Below are 20,000 nucleotides of genomic sequence, written 5' to 3' on the forward strand. Positions count from 1 at the left end.
ACTTTGACTTTTAATGGGCCAACTGGTTCTTTTAAAGCAGTGCCTGTTCTAATTGGACGACTTATAGCGACAAAGATGCCGCCACATAAATAAACGCCGAAGCAAGTGGTTTTGTCTGAGGACCCGGACGGGTCGGTATTTAACTGTTCGGTATTATCAAGAATCCTTCTTCGCAGGTGGAATTTGTGGTTCCAGTGTGTCAAGGTTTTAGCTGGGCAGAGCTTGCGGAATTGAAGGCCTCCAAGATGTCATTTTTGATTGATGTCTTGAGGCCGTGTCCATATCGTGCGCATTTTAATGATTTTTCTGACAGAAATATCAATGCAATAACATCCCAAAGCCAAAAGAGGTCAGGCAAAGTTTGAATTTTTATTTTGTAATTTTTTTTTAATCTGTACACTTACTCTCTTGCCTGCCGTGTTTACGACCGCAAGGTCGCATGTGACATTTCCAAGCAATCAATAGCTGGTTATTGTGAGTGACATTTGCAAGCAGTCCATAATTTGGAATGGCTTGAAAATGTAAACTGCGCTGTCTGGCCATGTAAGCAGTGATCTGGACCGAAGAAATCTCTCGGTGTGACCCGCTGATTACAGACGTACCGGTGGAGTCTCAGAAAGCAGCCTTTTAAAGATTGAGCGACTGTGCAAATGCCGGAATGCTCGAGGGGCCGTGAGGGGGCAGAGGGGGGGACGAAATTAATCCACGACCTTGAGGGACAAATGTCGCGGGATCGGAGGGCCTGTGGCGAATTGTGCTAACCTGACAGTCTCGTTATGAATGTACGGCAGAGTTACTTCCTCGTTATTGAAGGGGGGAGGCCTCTATTAGAAACCCCTGATTGGATCCCCGTTCCCGCTGCAACCCCATTAAGCCTGGGAGACGGTCGTTTGCATCCAGAAGCCATTTCTTACATCTCTCAGGGTGCGGAGTCGCTTTGCTTTTATTCAAATTCAAACGAATGCGCTCGTGGTGCCAATCTCCCACAAGCTATTTTCAGACTCCCACCACAAACTTAAAAGTCCCTCAAGACTTTTCACGCATACATATTGACCGACCGAGTACTCGGGTGACTTTAACGTGTTTGCTTTGGGAACGCGGCATCAACACCACATGCACGTTAGCGGCAAGGGCGGCTGTGTGAAAGGGAATACCGGCGAACCGGGACGAGGCATGCGGGTTCAACACCCGAAACGTATTTCCCCTGCCACAAGTATTTGATACATCGCACTAATTCGAAACCTCAAATTCCCAGACTCCGGGATGCCTCGCATGCTGTGTGCTTTGTTGGATTTTCTACTATTGTGCCTGAAATTCTTGTCATAAATTGGCCTTAAAAGCCTTCCCATGTAGTCTTTGCGTGGCTATTGTTTAAAGTAAAAGCCAATGACACAGCAACCCCCCTAATAAAATAAAAAATAAAATAAGAGTGACAGGATTTGGCTGGAATATTGTGTGAGTTTTGGCATTTCTTCTGTTATTAATAATCTGCTGCATTGTGACGGGTGGGCGGGAGATGAGGGGGGGGGGCGGGGGTGTAATATCAATTTTCCTGACAAATAAAATGATCGTGGATGCCGCCAGTCAAGCGTGCCGCAGATGCTGATGATTTATTGTGTTTTCGGGTAAGAGGATTGAAAGTAAGGTCAACTTGGCCATTAAAACAACATAAATCTATCTGTTTATCCGTCTGTCTGTTTGGCTGGCCGGCTAGCTAGACGGTCCGGTTGGGAAGGGGCGCAGGGGGGAGGGCTTGGGTGGGTGGGGGGTGGGGGGGGGTTAGATGAGGGGATGTTGCTAATCTTTGTCAACTGTGACAGCCCTTTGAGACTCTTTTGTGATGAAGGACTCGCCATATAAACTTGACTTGACCTCAAGACATTCTGACAAGCACCCGCCTTTTAATGTAGCTTCAAAGTACAGTAACCCATTTGGGTGATTTGTTTATTACCGAGCCTGGATACTCGTTGCACAGAATCTTGGAAGCTACACAGTCTCATTTTCGACATTTCTTTCCAAACAAAAGCCATGCACTTCCAACCAAAGATGTATTGACTTTGGGCCGTCGAGATGAAACGAAAGACAAAGGCCTTTATTTTTAATCTTTTTTTTTTCCCCCCAAAATCCCTGAATCGTCTCACGTTGATATCACAAAATCTGTTGCAATTTCATGCATGGGAAACTGTCTGTATTCTATATCTTTTGCGCAACTCTGCTCCCCGCCGGCATCCGCATCACAAAAGCAATACATTTCCGCACACGCTGTTCTAACGCGATAACAGACCTCAGTTCGCGCGCTAGATGTGACTTTTTGATTCTTCTTCTTCTTCTTTTGCCATCACGTCGAGTCTCTCGGCTTATCTCCTGACGTTCTTCAACGCTTCCTTACTTTTTGAGGAAATCTCGAGGGAGGAACTAGACTCTGATGAAACTTTTCTAAAGGGCAGCAACCAGAACTGTCGCACGACACTAACACTATATGCTAGGGTTAGCTTTAATGGCTGTTGTTTGTAGTTCGGGGTGGCCTTAGTGCTAGGCTAGGTCCAGAGGTTAGAGCTAATGTCAGCTGTTAATAGTTTCGGCTAGGGCTTAGAGCTAGTGTGAAGGCTATGTCAGACGCGGGTGAAAAATTGACAGCAAATGGACTTATGTACAATGTAGTGCTTCACGTAAGGGATTATGCTAAGCTAAGTCATGAAAAGTCAAATGTCAAAATCCTGTTTACGGATACAGTAGAAGCTAAATCAGCTGATGTTGTTTCTACATTGGATGCTACATTAGCTAATGTAGCTTCTGAATGTCGCTTAGCTATCTGATCAGTCATGAAATGCCGTACCGGTACATTGTGGTGAAGTCTTGTTTGCTGTGTATTTGTCTGACATTTGTGTGGTTATTATTAACTCTGTCTGCATGAGCTAGCTAGTTATGTAAAGCGATTAAAAAAACAAACAAACAAACAAACAAAAATCCAATACAACCAACCATTCAAAAGATGTCTAATATTTATTTGGAGTAGCACACTGTTGAATATCATTTCAAACATGAGTGCCGTTGCTTGATTACTTTGATTGATGGGCTTCCTTCTGTCTTTTTTTTTTTTTCTGCCATTTGTCAACGGGGGCATCGGAATATGGGAAAATTCTCACATCCATTCCTTTCAAGCGAGGTTTCGTGTTGTCTTTGTTTCAGTGGCTGCATATCCCTTTACCCTCGCCCTTAACCTTCCGTCGAACTGGGCCTTCGCTAGACGCGAATGCAGAAAACCAAGGCCTAAGGCACTTAAATAAGGGCTAAGGGGTGCAACTGGAATTGTCTGATAGTTTCCGGTCAAGTTTAGACTTAAGTTTGAGAAGCGGATGTCATCATCTCACCCTGCTACAAAGAAAAAAATAATAATCCCGACAGTGTCGTCTGCTAATTAGCTGCTATGTTCAACTAGCGCGGCAAAGGGGAAGCATCACTGAGGTGAGAGTATTTCGCATTTGTTTTTCAAATTTATTTGCACAACTCATTTTCCACAGTGAATACACTTAATGTTTTTTTTTTTGTATCTACTGAATTTATACAATTTATAGCAACAACTTATTTTATGACTAGCGTAGAGCTTTTTCTTGAATAGGGCAAAACAGCCAGCCGGTCGACCGCTCAATGTTAATAGAGATAATGGAAAGAAAAAAAAAAAACGGGCATAAAAGCCAAACGCATTGTCCTCCTTAGCGCCCGCCGCCTCGCACTAATGGCTTTTATTTGTCAGCCGTGTTTTGCTCCGCCAGCTGCGAGGGTCAAACATTGTTTTCCGCTAAGTGCATCACATTTCGAACCTGACTCAGCAACATTTCGCCAACAACTTTTGGGTTGGTTTTGGACTAAGCGCAGCAGACATTAAGTGTGCTAATGACTCAAGGCCAAACAATACAAACAGATGGAGGGACATTGCCGCCCGTCACTAATGTGACTTGTGCAAAGCATCTCTTTGACTATCATCACATTGGCGCGGTTTAATATTCCCATGTGGGCAACCAAGCAGCACGGCAATGCTCAACTCGAGCTCACCCCCTACTTTCTCCTCTTTGACCTCATTCTCATGAAGGAGGTGCGGATGGAAGAGTTTAGTGCTTTACGTGCGTCAACCATTGAATTATTTTTGTTGTTGTTGTTTTTGGCGGGGGGTGCTGGTCCGCTCAGATCGCTGGCTCGCCCGCCCGATCAATTGTCACCCTCATTGACAACGCCACCGCTGTGTGACCTGCCTCTTACGGCCTTGCTTTTATCATCCATCCTCTTGCGTTTTTGTGAGCTCACTCGTCGGTCCCTCTCTCGTTTGCCAGCGCTCTTTCTTGCCCTCGCTTTGAGAACTCCCTCACGTGCCCTCACTCTTTTCGACCTCACTTTAATGACCTCGCTGAGTGATCCCTCATTCTTATGTCTTCACTCCCTTTTGCTCACCACCTTCCTCTGACCTCACTCCTCTGACCTCACACCTTGAGCGCTCCACTCGCGATCCTTGAAAGTTATGTCGTCGGGGCGGGGTGTCTAATGGTCAACTTTATCCAAAAGCGCTAACTCCACACTAATGAAAGTCTCTTCTTATCTCCCCCCCCACCCTCATGAATTTTAATACCGACGCCCAGATTACATTTGGGTAGATACTGCGCCGCCTTGGGGGAGGGAGTGCCAGAGGGGAGGTTACCGTCCCGAGATTTCCCATTGTGAGCGTGCGGAGGAGCGCTTATTGTTTCCTATGAATACATCAGCGTGGCGCCCAGCCAAGGGATAAAGCCGGAAGAAAATTGCTGGGCTAAAGGGGCTAAGTGAAAATGACATGCAGTATCTCCACATCCATCTTTCCCTCCGAGAACTTTCCAACTTGTTGCCTTTTTGGGGGTGGGGCTAAGATAAATAGCTTGCTCACCTTGATGGCGGGATCACTTTGTGTTCCTTCTTCTGCATCTGATCAAATGTGAAATCTCTGAATTATTCTCCACGTGACCCCCGCTCACCTTTTATGTTTTGATGTGGAATGGAAAACCAAATAACAGACACAAACTCAATTTGCGCGCAGGCGAATGGCTAAAAATGCATGGGCGGGAAAAAAAAATAAGATTAAATATGAGAACTTCCTCCATAAAATGTTATATTGAACTAAAGAATGAATGCAAAATGCTTCTTCGATAGATACGTCAAATGCCGGGTTTTTGTAATACAAAAAAAATGAGACCTTGAAAATTAATTTGCAAACCTTTTCCACCATGAATGTCACCTTGAACCCGCGCACCTCACAAGGATTTTCTCTCATAACCAACCGCGCTGGGGACGTGTTTGGAATCAACCAATTCTGAACAGTCTGAAAAAAAGCACAAAACCTTCAGCTTTCTGCTGGAAAGCAAGGAAGCCTTTCGATAAAAGCCTACTAGAACAGCTAAACTGTATTTTTGGCTTCGGCAGAGACACTTGAAATGGCGACAGGTGTGTGCCTCCTTTAAATGTGATTGGTTAGTTCGGAACACAGCCTCGTCCCGGTTATGAGTGTGTGCACTTGTGCTACCACATTATATCCTTTCATTTCCCCTCGAGATAAAAAAAAAAAAAAATTGAATTGTACAGGTTATCAATCACATTAATGCTGGAAAAATTTTGACCTTATTTCTCTTAGTCTCCGATTTTTATGTCTCAAAATATGCATCACAATGCATTTCTGCATTGATTTTTGCATGAAATGGCCCGACACGTCCTTCGGTTTCAAACCTCTGTTGTCACGCCAACGGGACGATGCCTGCTTGCCCCTTTCCTCAAATTCCCAAAAGGATCACCTGCTCCCAATTTCCTCTTTATTTCGCATTCCCGACAACCCGGTCGGCTTGTCCTTCAGGATGAAAAGTCGCCGGTGCTGGCATTCCGTATATTTGCTAAACGACCACCTCAGGGCGGGGCCATCTTTCCCATAAACACACACACACACACACACACACACACACACACACACACACACACACACACACGTGCAAACACGGAGACACAAACACCTTCTGGCCCGCTCATCTGCGCTCAAATAAAACAGCAAACAGTTTGTTGACTTTGTTTTGACTCCTTCAATTTTGCAAAAAAAAAAAAAAAAAGAAAAAGTTAGGACCGCTCCGCTCGCTGACCCCATCACGTTTTTTGGGCTATTTCCTGCGCATGTAGTTGCCATATGCCACCGTGGAGGTGCGAAGATGCCATGCCCGATAGATTACTTTCACCTCATCAGCCCGCGCTCTCTTGGCAGAGACCGACGGGATTTGCTCTCCACGGGTTTCCGTCTGTGAGTGTGCGGCGGTGGCGAAAGCAAAGCGCAGGAGGGGAAGGACGCAATGGTTGAGGTTGCCAGACGTCAGCAAATCAAAGTCAGGGGCAACAACAGAAAAAGTCGCCGGGTCTTGAGCAATCTTGTCGGTGTTGCGCAGTGTGATGATACCGGATCACAAAGGCAAGGCAAAGATACAAAGCACACAAACTCCAATACACAGACAAAGTTTTCACGGGTTTTTCGAGATACGAGATGTGGCTTCAAACTGTTTGTCGCCCCGAGTTAAAGTTGACTGTCAAAGTAAACGTCAAACAAAAGCATTTGCTGTTGTGCGGGTGAATCACCCACGTAGCTTTGCCTTCGATAAATCCATTTAGCACAATGCTAACAATGTAAAATGTCATAGCAGCTAACGAATAGCATTAATTAATAGCAAATTAATTCTAACCCCGTAAGACAAAACTAAACTCCACCCCCATTTAACCAACTCGTCGAATGTATACTCATCCGTCTTCTCTATACAATTGATGGATGGATGGATGGATGGCTGAGGGTTATGTTGAAAGCAGGACAAAGTCACAGTCTGGCTGAGGAAGTCATTGGCGAGCCACTGGAACTGAGCCCTTTGGTCGGATGATGCGACGACCCCGAAGGAGGCCTTAATGGAAATTACAGGCTCCTTCGGGAACACGGTGGAAAAGTACCTGCACTCCCGTCTCATCACAAAATGGTGGGGAGTCATCGGTAAGGGAGGACCCGGTGATTATTTCAGCTCTCCAGTTGTGAGCATGATGGCTTTTTAATCGTTGCTCATAGCGTTGCGGCTAACGCCAGCAGCCACCGGGGAGTTTTGACAACCCCGCCTCCATCCAACCTCCTCAATATCGCTGCCACTTGGCGCCCTTCACGTTCGCCCGCACCACTTTGATGGCGTTCATGAAGTGAGGGAGGAAAAAAAATGTTTTTCCCCCTCTCTACCCCGCATCACCTTTTCCAAACAAACAGAACGCTGTACTCGGCAGCACCTCGCGGCGACGTATTAGCTGCTGAATTGGCTATTTAGCGCGGGAGTAAATGAGATGACGGGGTGAGCGGAACGCTCGCAAGGACAACCCACATTCACACGCAAGCATAATATATTCAAAGTCAAGAAAGAAAGCTTTTTCCGATCATCCTCCTCTTCCTCCTCCTCCATCATCCCTTTTCTCCCCAGTGAAAGGGGCCCCCTGCTGGGATCTTGTGGCCCCGTCGTGCCGCCTCCCCCCCACATTACTGGCGCTGACTATCAGCGGAAACCCGGCATTGTGGGCGCCTCGCATACCTGTCGCCACCCCGCTGCGACGGCGTACGCGCGCAAACCCACCCCCCGTAAAACGCTCTGTCAGGAACGCGGCGAGAATGTCAAAGTCAAATGTTTGTTCTTCTTTGAGAGGTGAACACTTTTTTTTTGCTGTTGAAGGGATTGCGACGTCTACCAAGGAGGTTAAAGTTGACTGTCAAAGTAAACGTCAAACGAAAGCATTTTGCATTTCTAGCACAATGATGGAAATGCAGCATCACATCAAGGATATTTTCATCATGTACAATTATGGCCCAATTTTTACAAATATTTTGGGGTCATATGGAATATTTGTTTGACATCCTCCACCCTGTAGACGGAAGAATGGAAGTCCGGTGATTTGATCAGGCGGTTTAACAGAAGTGACATGATGGACCGTCAAATGCAATTATGTAAGACGGAAAAGTGACATTGAGTCGCCTTCGCCATTTGTACCAAAACACGCACTCGCTTTGTGCAACCGGATGAATGATTTTTTTTTTTTTTTAACCATCACACATTGGAAAAAAAAAATGGGAGCATTTCAGATCATTCGGCTGATTTTCAAACCGGTTCTTATGCGATATCCAACCGCTGCCTAATCGTCCCCAACAGCGCAGTGCGATTCCAAAGCCTCAGAGGTTATCTTTAGTCATCGTCTCTCACTGCCCATTTTGCATATCCTTTCAGGAGCGTATTTGATATATGCTCAGAGACCATGACATCATCCTGAGCACTGTAGCGAGATATTAGAAATCCATACACCCCAAACATGATGTATGACTCGCCTGACACCAAATTGACTGGCGCTTTGGTGCGTTTTCTTCGCGGCGATAAAGAACGGGGAGACGGGGGGGTAATCGGCGATGAAATCAAGAATAATTTGCACGTTCAATATGGCGTAAAAGGTCAGAACGCAAAGATGGCTGAAGAACGAGGCTCTTGCGTTGGATGAGGACGGATGGCGGCAATGGCGGCGGTGGCGGCGGCGGTGGCGGCCATTCTTAAAGGGGGCTCAGGTGGCGGAGGCTTCATCGAGTCCGATTTTCACCACTTGTCACAGCCTGGAGATGTTTCCTCACACGTCTCATCAGGCGAATTTAACGCAATTACCCGCAACAGCTGATGACTGCTCGTGTTGGAAGTTTTTTTGGGGGCAGTGGGGGAGGTTGGGCACTTTTCGGATCTTGTGTTGGGCTCGGTGATAATATGAAAAAATGTCTCTTGATCATTTTGTTACCCAGTTTACACTCGGAACAATAATTGAACAAATTATTATAATTGACTGATTTCAAAAATAGTAATCTATGAATTTGTTGTGCACAAGTAATAATTTTGTGGTTTCACTGTCATAACGGCCCTCCGAGGCAAAACGTAACCCCAAATTGGCCCGCGACTAAAATGACTTTGACACCTCTGCCTGAAGCTGTCTGACAGCGCGCCGCCTCCAGCTCTCCCATGCCCTTTTTCTCATGTCAAATTGTACAGGTGAGCTCTGCAACGGCTGAACCACCTACCTCGGTTCAAAAGTTGCCTGTCGCCACGTTGACAAATCGCTGCATTTGCCTCTCTGTTTTCGGCGCGTTCAGCTCAATTGACTCCCCTGATGGCCTTCCACTGGCCTCTTTTTCTTCTCCTACGGAACACAAGACGAACACTATTCCACTCGTCTTGTCCGTTTCCGAGCATGATTTAAAGTCCCGAAGTGGAGGGGTCAGAAAAGTCACTAAATTAGCGACAATGTCCGAGGAAGACATAAAGCCAGTCCATAAATAATCCCCATCGCTCCCCCATATGGCCCCGTTCCAGTGGCTGCGACGCACATTAAAGTTGGCATTTGCTGGCGTGTTCAGTGGAGCGGACAGGTGATGGGGTCAGGAAGGACGCTATAAGCCAGCGGCCGAATCAAACCGCGAGCTGAATCGCTGACAGCTAATTGAATGCGGATCAAAAGATGGACTCCGGGACAAATGCCGTAAGGAGGCGTCTCCTCCGCCTTGTCTATTTGTCACTGGGACTGCAGAATCAATGCGGCGTTTTGGCGTATCACGCTCGTCCACGGTGGAAAAAAATAAATAAATAAACGCCGGCCGGCATGTCGCTTCGCCGCGGCAGCTGTGACGAACATTGTCACCCTACTGTCATCATCGTTTTATAAGCGTGCTTGGATTTTTTATTATTAGCCACCAGCTACTCTAAACGGTGGGTCCAGGAAGAAAATTGGGTGGCGCGTCTATCATGAGTAAACTCAGCAAAAAAGGTCTCAAGAAGCAACGCCCAGGTACAGGGAGGAGTCTGCCATTTTTGTTCATTTGAGCCAGTTTTGTTGGCATCCTACAGAGACGGAGATTTTGTGCAATTGCCACCAATTTTGATTTCCCAAAAGTTCTTTCTGAATAATTAACTCCCCTCCCCCAAAGGTGGTTTCACTTAATGTGAAATTTGGTTGACATGATCCACCAAAAAGCCTGAAACTATCCTGGAAAAGATACAGGCAGTCTCCCATTTTGGTTCCAAGCATTTTTCAAACAAGATTATTCGAACGTGACTTTAATAGTCACCATTTCATACAAATCTTCATCCAAAGAGCCAAAAAAATGATTGATTTTGGAGGATATCAGTCCCAATCGTCGACACAATGCTTGATTTTGGCTCATCAGTCTTGGCTTGATTGATTAATTTATTCATTTTCCTTCCCAAATCAAGCCAAGATTGAATTTGAATCGAAACCCAGGTACATTTTATGATGGCGCAAGAGGTTAGTTGAATAAACAAACTAATGACAGACAAAAAGAAAAAGATCGATCGTATTAAATGCTACTCGCAGACACGTACGGCGACCAGTCATGGCCTTGAAGTCACCCTGGCTAATGTACGACCGATCAATTTCCATTCAGCACCAACATGTCCCCGCTGCTGATGCTGTAAACAAGACTCATGACGGTGACTGCAAGAAGGATTTTTACCAGGCAGCCGAGGGGGGAAAAAAAAAAACAAAAACAGAAAAGCTCATGAAAACGTCAAAGGCAGTGGACTGCGCAGTACCTAATGAATTGTCCCGCTGAGGTTTCCATGGCGACCTTTCCAGATGAACGCCTGGAACGTTTTCTCGCCCGTGAAGCCACCGCTTCCTCGAGGCAGTTTGAGGCTGCCGTGGGAGCTGTGTTGTTTTCTTTTTGTTGATGTCAGCATTTAATTGAGTTTGTGCAAAAGTCGCTTGGCCACACACACACATACACACACACACTTGATGGCGGTGCAATTTTTTTCTTTTTTTGGGGTTCTGAGCAGTGGGGCCTGTCAAAGTAATAATCTTTGACCTTGTCTGGCTCACCTCCTGATGAAAGATTCGATGTCGAATGCACCTGTAGGCTGACCTTAACGTTTAGTCTTCTCTGATTTGTTTTTTTTTTTTTTTTTTTTTTCTCCTGGTAGCTCCCCCATGATCTGAATGAGAATCTAAAAGTAACATTGCGCTGCGTGTGAAGGAGTTGATTTTTATGTCTGTCAAAACAATAGAAAATGGATCTTCGTTGGATTAGTTTTGAAACTAAGCTTCCCATCGCACAGTCTGCATTTGTTTGTCTGCCATGTGGAAGATTGACATCTGGAGGATTAAGCTAGCCTTGAAAGACTCGTATAACTTTAATTAGCGCAATATCAGTTATGTTGTCAATTTTCCAATGTCCGTGTATGTGATAAAGTCAACATCTCTCACAACCTAATTTGTGTTTCAAGTGGAAAACAGACTACGACTGTTGCACTTAATGGCCAGGAATAGTTAAGAGCCTGGCTAAATTTAATTGCTAAAACAGGATTTAGTTGGCCTAACATTAGCCTCAAGGCTCGTGGTTAGCATGGAGGGAGTCCACTGCCATTACTCATCCAAGAATCCAACATTTTGTGAGGTTCATGTACGTTTAATATAATACCGACACACAACAATCTCTGATATCCAAGAGTAGCATGTATTTTATAAATCTCGGTAAAAATGCCCATCCCTTGTTTGCTAACAACAACAAGCTAACGGAAGCAGAGCAGAGCTAAGGGACCTCAGGCAGATGGGAGGATTCCGAAACGATGCAGAATTAGCTACATTTCTGTTTGTCCCCGTTTAAAAAATAAATAAATAAATAAAAATTATCGAACTTGAAATTGATAACATTTAAGATTATAGATATAAAACTATTGCAAACAATTCATGCTACCAGTGTTACAGCCGTGGCTAGCATTGACTTACAGTGCCGATGCTATCTTATCATTGTTTACCGCGACTACATGCTTTCATAATTGCATGCCGCGATGAATGTCCACGTTTTATAACTAGACTCGTGCGCATGAGTGTCCGTCGCAGATTTGGGGCTGGGGCAGATGGTAGTTTAGTCAAGTGAGCCTATGTTCAAATCTCGGTAGGGCTTTTAAAACAGCAAACACCTTGAAGACTACGAACTGAACTGAAATGTAAACATGGCGCTGGCATGGGTCAGTTTGAAGAAAGCTGGAAAAGAACGTTTGCAGATTGACAATTTTCGACTGTTGGCCATCTTGTGCCACTTTGCCTCAACCTTTTCACTCTGTTTTAGGATACAGAGGAAGTAATTTCCTGTGAATGCAACTGGATCGTCTCTCTCTTGTGTTCCGCCTCTTTCAATGCTTCGCACCTCTCCCGTCCTACCGTCACGCCTCCGGACCTCCCACTTCACTCTGTCGCTCTGTCAACACGTCGACGACTCGAAAATGACCAGTCGCCCACGCGAGCGCTCTGCGTCATTTTCACCTTTTTTTTTTCCTCCTCTCCGGACCTCCCGCCATGTCCGTAATTTCTGTCTTCTCTTACTTAATTTGGGATGATGAAACGCCGCATTTTTTTTCAACCTGAGCGCTAATAAATTGAAGGAGACGGGAAGCTTCCAATTACACCTCACATTACCTGCCTGATGACCTCCTCGTAAATGCCTCACGCAGCTTTAGCGGTTATTTTTAAGAGATTTGCGTTCTGGCGTGAAAATTGGACTCGGCGGGGTGTGTGCTCGTTTGCGGGCAGACGCTAAAAATAAACGCGGCGATTTACTACACAAGTGAGTGAGAGAAAAATGTGAATGTGAAAAATGTTGTTTTGCGCATTTACTAACGTGAGGAAAATGGAAGATGATGCTGATGAAAATAGAGGACGCTGGTTTTGGTTGATTGTCTTCTATGAGAAAAGTTTTGCAGTCTAAGAGTAGAAGTTTTTGAAAATTGTTAGCAATCTAAACACCATTCATGTTCAGTCGTTGCGCTGTTGTAGTGCTTGTGTGGGCATTGTTTAGCAGTTTTCATGAATTATGTCCCAAAGTTACAATGGCGGGGAGAGGGGACAGAGACAGGGTTGTGTTGATAAAGTTGAGCACTTTACAGAATGTGCTGAGCAAGCATGCGGCTGCAGCCTGCTGGGAAAGAAAAAAAAAATAATAATAAAAAGTCTTTAAGTGCGTTGACCCCACTCATACATCACCGAGCGTCCAGTGTCTGGAAAAACAGAAGCAGGAGAAAGATGTCTATGGCCGGTTGTTTTGGTCTCTTTGAGTCACTTTTGTACTCTTCGGAATGCAGACAAAAAGCCTTTGAAGGACTGACGTGAATCACGACAGAGATATTCAGACTATGTCGGTCGGGGCCACCGTTTTCAGGCGGTGGGAATAGAAGCTTTGAAACCACTTCTGTAGTTAAGATCGCGTCAACACCAAGACTGAGAGGAGTTGAATCGAAATCAAGACTTTGAAGCTTTGAGATCAACTCAAAAACTTTGATTCAGTGAGACCAAGTCAAGACCGAGACTTTGAGACTAAGTCGAGACCAACAGGTGTTGACACCAAGTTATAGTCTGCCGCCGTCTGTTGAGTTCTGACCGCTTCTTTGACTCATCGACAAAATGTAAAAGTGGTATAGGCAGAATTTCCTTTTCTCCGCGGATGTGCTTGTGGATGAACCACAATCCTCTGGTCGTTTTAAGTCGACTGACCGGCCGCTGTCGCCTCGTCACCATCTCGCGTGAAAAGTCTCTGCGATGTTGTCAGCAGTCAATCCGATAAGCTTCATCTTCAGTATTGCTCTGACGGGCTGGATTAACCGCATCCGAGTAAGCCGACACTAAGACTGGTCGGTGTGTGAGAATAATGGCCGTCCACAAAAGCCCAAAAGAAGGTCAAGAGGATAAATGTGGTCATCTTGTGTGTGCCGTGTCCTTGCGCTTGCGTCAACACTCGGGAAAAGTACGAGTTGAATGCTAAGTTATTGTCCTTGCGTCACCTCTCGGATGAATCTTGAAGAAAGCTGGCTGGAGGAAAACGTTGACGACGCGTGGAGACGGAGCTGTTAAGAATTCCTCTCATGACGCTTTGTGATCAATTACTAATTGGAGGTTGGGATGGAGGATGCGTGTTTTAAACATGAGGAACAGCAAGGGGGGGGGGGCATTCTGAGGCAACGCCTGGTAACTCCCGCGGAGCACCCCAGGACACTTTTTCTGTGCATGTTGGAGACCAAGTCGAGCCTTTGAGCGGTTCAGAATGAGCCAAGGCCAAAAGGAGCTAGGACCAAGACTTGGAGTTGTTGAAAGCGGGTCCAGACTTTGAAGGTTCTTGTCCAAGTCAGGATGGAGATTTTTTTTAGGCGTTAAGATGAAGTCAAGACAAAGACTTTGATCAGCTGAGAACGAGACAATAGGCAAATGACAGCAAGGACACGTCTTTGACTTTGATGGATTGAGACCAAATTAAGACCAAGACATTGGGGGGGGCTTGAGACCAAGCTTTTGAAATCTTGAGAATCAGGTCTAGAGACCAAAACACCACCAACACTTTGACTGGTTGAGACCAAGAAAAGACAAAGACTTTGAGTCGCCGAGATAAAGTCGAGATAGAGACTTTAGAAAACTTTTGAGTGATCGAAACCAACAGTTTGAGGACCCCAGACCAACTGAATGACCAAGACTTTGTCGGGTTGAGACGAAGGCAAGATTGGGATTATCACGCCCGTCGTAACTGCCAACACGCACTTTGGTTCTGTCTCTGCGCTCCCATTTGAGTCACATTTTAGCCTCCGTCTTGGCTTTTTAAATTGTTATCTGCCTCCAGCTGAGATGCTCGCATCCGAGCAAGGCAAGAAAAGGGTGACCCAAAAAAACAACAAAAAAAAAAAAACCCCAAACAAACAACCCTCAAACATGGTCTGCATCGCTGCGGGGCGTGAGAAGAAGATTGTCCCAATACATCATAAAAGGCCCGGCACCGTTGACCCATTCAATAGCCTGTTATTAGGTTGTCTCGGCGCGCTCGACGGCGGGGGGTAGACAATCTGTGTTTGATCTATCATTTTTTATCTCGTGCGCCTTCCAACCGGGCGAGTGTTCCCAAAAACCTGGCCGAGGTGAAGTCTGACGTGACCCCGAAACAGCAGGGAAGGCTCCAATTTTGGCGCGTCGGTCACACCGAAGGGGAAAAATCGAAACCGTTTATCAGCTGCTCGAAGATTGGCCGGCGCGCCGCGGCGACGTGTCGTACGGAGCCGTGCCGCCAGGTCATTCATAGCTGAGCTTTAAAAAAAAAAAAAACACAAAAATAGATATGGATTTATCGGTTCATTTTAATTCAAAAAATTCATTGTCATTTTGACATTTGATCAATGTTGAGAGATGTAGAATGTGTCAAATAGTTCATTTTAATCACATGACATTAATTCATTCAATTAAAAAAATATATTATGCATCGTTTTTGGTTAGCCAATTATTGAATTCAAATGTTTACCGGCATGGAAAATTTTACGAATAGTGTTTTAATTTGATTTATTTATTTAACGGGTCTTTAATGGAATGAATGGATCCGAAATGAAGTAAATACACAATTAAAGCAGAATAGTGCCATTTAAAGTTGATAAAATAATCAATTCTATTAAGAATACACAAATTATTCTAACTTTTACTCGAATTGTTTACATATAAACTTCCTCAATCGGTCCGCCCAAATCGCATTTTATTTTACGAATACTTTTTATCTAAATCAGTACCGATTACAATGACTTAAATACAAACTAACACTAATTAATTAAGTGTCTAATTAATGAGCATCAATCAATACATTTCATTTTGACGAATCCATTTTAGCGACGGGGGGGAGGGGTCAGCTAAGTGAATCCGACAAATATCACGGGACCCTTGATAAGGGGCCCTCTGTATATCCTTTCAACTAAGTCGGAAAGAGTTGAGTCAATCTTCCAAGATTCATGGTGTGTGTCAGTCGACGTCGAATGTAAAAAATGACTCGCGCTGGTGCCAATCGAAGGCGAATGCGCAGGAGATTGGCTCCGCTCCCGATGGCGCGCCAGATTGATGCCACGGCTGCGTGGTTCCCGCTTTTATTCGCTTCCCTCTCTCCGCCAATCTCCCGTCGGATGTTGCCCGGAGATCCCCGAAGAGCATCGAGTTGTCCCAAATGGGAAGCGATGACGGTCATCTCGCCGGAGAAATGGAGCGGCACGTCATAGGGAAAGTGGGGAGGAAAAGCAAATTTTGAGAGATGAACGTGTCACGGGATGATGGGAGAAGAAGAATGAGCGCAGTCTTTCAAACGATGCGCGGCGGAAACATTTTGGAGGGGGGGGGGGAGTCTAATTGCGGCCGGCTTCAAGGGCCATTACGACAAAACGCTTCACCGTTGGCTGCGATTCCTCCGTAACTTTCACGCACGCACCCGTTTTAACCGTCCCCTGAAAAGTTATTTTTACCCCCGATGGTGGCACGATGTGGTGTGTCGACGTCAGCAGCGGGATTTTCATGGGTTGCGACAAAATCAAGACCGAGACGTTGAGACTGAGTCAACACCAAGGCTTTGAAATATTGAGACCTGGTCAAGACCAAGACTTTGAGAGGTTGGGACATTGGAAGTGTGGAGACCAAGTCAGAACTAAGACATGGAGGACTTGGGGACAAAAAGTCAAGATCAGGAAATTCAACACCGTGACATCGAGGAGGTGATTCGAAAGTTAAGATCAAGACTTTGGGGCCCCGAGACCAAAATCTTGAGCCAATCCCAAAAATCTCTCACAAAAAGCTGCGTGATGTAAATACCTGAAGTCCAGCTGTTTGTGGACTGTCCTGGTGTTTTCAAATCGGACTCCAGAACCACATGCCGTTCCAAACTTGTGCTTCTCAGAATTTTGAAGCACATCAATCATCATCATCATCATCATCATCTGTCGTCTTCTGCTTTGTTCCATGTGTCTCTGGCAAGTAATTGGTGTCACTGTCCCTTGATGTAATATGAATGGGTGGCATTGTGTCGGGTGGTGGAGTGGGGGGGGGGGGGAAAAGCTGCCCTGAGTGCACGACGAGAAGTGAGAGGGGAGAAAAAAAAATGATCAAAGGCCCGCCAACCTGCACCTGGACGGAACGAGGTGGAGATTTTACCGCTGTGGGAATTACGGTGAGAGCTCAGGAGAAGGAGACGCGTAATGGCGGAATTGTGCCGTCGCGGAGAACCTGCTGCGCGAGAGTGGCAGAAAGATGAAGGGGAAGCTGCGACTCCTCCTCGTCATCATCCTCGTCCTCCATGTTGTTTTTCCCAGCCTTGAAGGTTGACACATAAACCGCCGGAGAGTTCTGGTTTAAAACAACAGCCCTGGCTTGACAGCCCAATTGACAAATTTAAAACCCCACTCTTGCCTTAAAACTCTCGTGTAGAAACCTCACGCTGGCTTGAAACCCCCGACTCTAAAATTTGGTGGGCAGCTGTGGATTCAGAATGGATTTGGTAAATTTGACCCAAGGTCGGGTTCATTATTTTGACCCAGCAGACTGGGTTGAAGATGGGATCATGGCTGAGCGATTTCACCCATTTTGGGCTTATTTTCCAGAACGCAGTTTTTAAAGAGTGTCCCTTGACACACTCGACGGTGACGTATTCTTGCCCACGTTGCGGCATCGTCGCCACTCTGAAGTAATAATCGTCTCGTGTAGTAGGCCACTAACGTTGAGTGCATTGTGCTTCAGCGGCGAGGTTGCCGCCGTGTGTTTACACTGTGTGCCGCCGCGCCACTCTAAACCCTCTCGATGCCCACGCACGCTCTCATCCAGCAGTGCAAACACTCTGCACAGATGCGGCCCGGCAGAGCACGCCGAACAAACACGGGCAATTGGGTTTCTTTTGACGCGTCTGTCCTTTGACACGGGGACTACTTGGCGAGTGACTACGTGGATACTCTAATACCGGCGTGAAACCCTCACCGTCATTTCAAGCGCTCATTTGAAAGCCAAACCTAAAATCCAAAGGCAGCCGAACCCGTTAGCCCCCCCGGCTAACTCTTCCTCTCGTCTTCTTGCAGGCATGCGGCTCCTTCCGGAGGCAAACGAGCGGCGGTGTCCCTGGCGCAATCTCTCAGCGTGGCCTTTTGAGAGGAAAGGTCATATCGGCGTCGGCGACAAGGTCGAGACAACGATGAGTGAAAGATCGAGGTAGGAAAAAAAAAAAGCTCAGGGCTCTGCCGTCGTTTGGCTCTGTGCCCTTTGCCAGTTATTGCATCTCACATTGATTGTTTGCGTTGGACCGAGATGACATCAAGTTCGCTAGCGTGATGCAAAAACAACAAACAAAACTGAAGCACGGGAAATGTCGATTGCTACAGTCACTGAAATGCTCGAATTTCATTTTGTAACACCGCAGATTTCAGAAGAAACAAAACTAGAATTTGGTTCCGCAATATACAGTGTATGCTCAAATAACACACACTGACTTGATTTACTGCATCGATTCATTTACAGCATGTTTGCCTTAACATTAAACATTTTATTCAAATAATTGAAAAATCTATATTTATAACATTGGATGATAGTAAATATATACTCATAAAAAAGGATATCATTTTAGTTTTTCATGATCACTTCAGGATGTGATTAGTTACATTAAGATGACTTTTCTCTCGAAATATTTATCATACATACTTGAAGATCAAGTGTGCTTTGTCATTTTTAAAAGGTTCTTTCATTCTGTTCATGTATTTTCTTTTCATCTCTGTCGCCTGACATACACAATACCTTTTCTTTGATTTATTGACTGGTTTCACTTTCCCGTGGCGAGGACACAAAAATAAGAGAAAACTAAAAACCAAAACCTACAATATTTTTTTTCGAGCTCACAACATTTTCAGTTGCGCTTGCACCACGTTTTGGGGGTGTTGTGGACTGGAGCTTTCAATTTTGGTAGCCTGCCTCATAAAATCCTCCCGCGGCAGCAAAAAAGTAAATACGACACCAAAAAGCAAGTGGCCAATAAACATAAGACAAAAGGGAGCATCAGCAACCTCGCGATCGACTGTATAAAATCCCGTTTAGCGACCTTTATGCTTCGCTGGCACGTGCGTTGTCGTTTCGTGCCGCGCGTGAGAAAGCTCAGCCTGCTTTGCTCCACCTGACACTCGCTGCCCTGGACTGCGTAAGGCATTCCTCCTCAGAAATGCGCTCCCCTGCCTTGTCTTGTCGCCGTTGTTGTCATGCCCTCCGTCCACCGCGACCGCCTTTCATTTCAGAGCTTTTTGAAATGCAGCCTGGAGAAGAAGTGGCTTTTCTCCCGCTCTCGCTGCTGAATTATGCTTTTTGCTTCTCTCTCAAGGCCTGCTGGCCACACTTTGAACATTTTCACAAGTGTCCTGTAGAGGAGGTTGAAGAAGAAGAGTTGAGGATGATGATGGCGGAGTCACCGCCACTTTGTTGTGTTCTTTTTTTTTTTCCTTGCACGTCATTTTCTTGCTCATTTCTTTCAAGGCATGCATGTCGATGTCTAGGCTTCGTGAAGCTCTGTTGTGAACTGCGACGACGCGAGCGTCGAAGAGAACCCCTAAAATCGCACACGCTTGTTCATGAACGCATGAGAAGTGAAAATGACCTGCAAATATCCGATGATTCTTGCCTTTGAGTTTCAAAATGGGCTTTCGAGCCAAGGTTAGGGTATCAAGGGGGCATTAGGGTTCCAAAAAAAGGGGTTCGGGCTTCAAGCCAAGGGTAGGATTTCAAAAAAGAGTTTTGGTTTTGAACTAGAGTGAGTTTTTCCAGTAAAAGCTTGTTTTTGAAATTAGCAGTAGAGTCGAGAATAAGGGTTAGGGTTTCAAGCCAGAGATAAGGGTTCGAGTTTTAAGCTCCTTGAGGTTTTCAAGCCAAGGGTTGGGTTTCAAGATAGTATGAGGTTCTCAAATAACTTGCAAGCCGGCGAACAGCAAAGCGCTGAAGCGCCTCATCAACGCGCCGTTGAGGTGCGACAGCGAGGCTTCGCGCGTTACCTTCTTAGCCGCGGGCGACAGCTGCCGTTCACCTGCAGAAAGCGGACCACTGCTGAGCTATCGCGCCGCTAATTGCTACCAGGTCAATTAGCC

At 45.7% G+C, this 20,000-nt stretch overlaps 1 long non-coding RNA gene across 2 annotated transcripts in view; it reads left to right on the top strand.

The window, feature by feature from the left end:
- LOC109515685 (uncharacterized) overlaps positions 1-20,000 on the top strand; it is a 155,616-nt gene that overhangs the window by 2,008 nt on the left and 133,608 nt on the right. For both annotated transcript variants that reach the window (XR_002168236.1, XR_002168235.1), the window contains exon 3: positions 17,961-18,090. This is a non-coding gene — a long non-coding RNA (uncharacterized LOC109515685). The remainder of the gene's footprint in view (positions 1-17,960; positions 18,091-20,000) is intronic.

The sequence above is a fragment of the Hippocampus comes genome, unplaced genomic scaffold (assembly GCF_001891065.2).
Source record: "Hippocampus comes isolate QL1 unplaced genomic scaffold, H_comes_QL1_v1.1 scaffold109, whole genome shotgun sequence".
In the NCBI taxonomy this organism is placed as follows: Eukaryota; Metazoa; Chordata; class Actinopteri; order Syngnathiformes; family Syngnathidae; genus Hippocampus; species Hippocampus comes.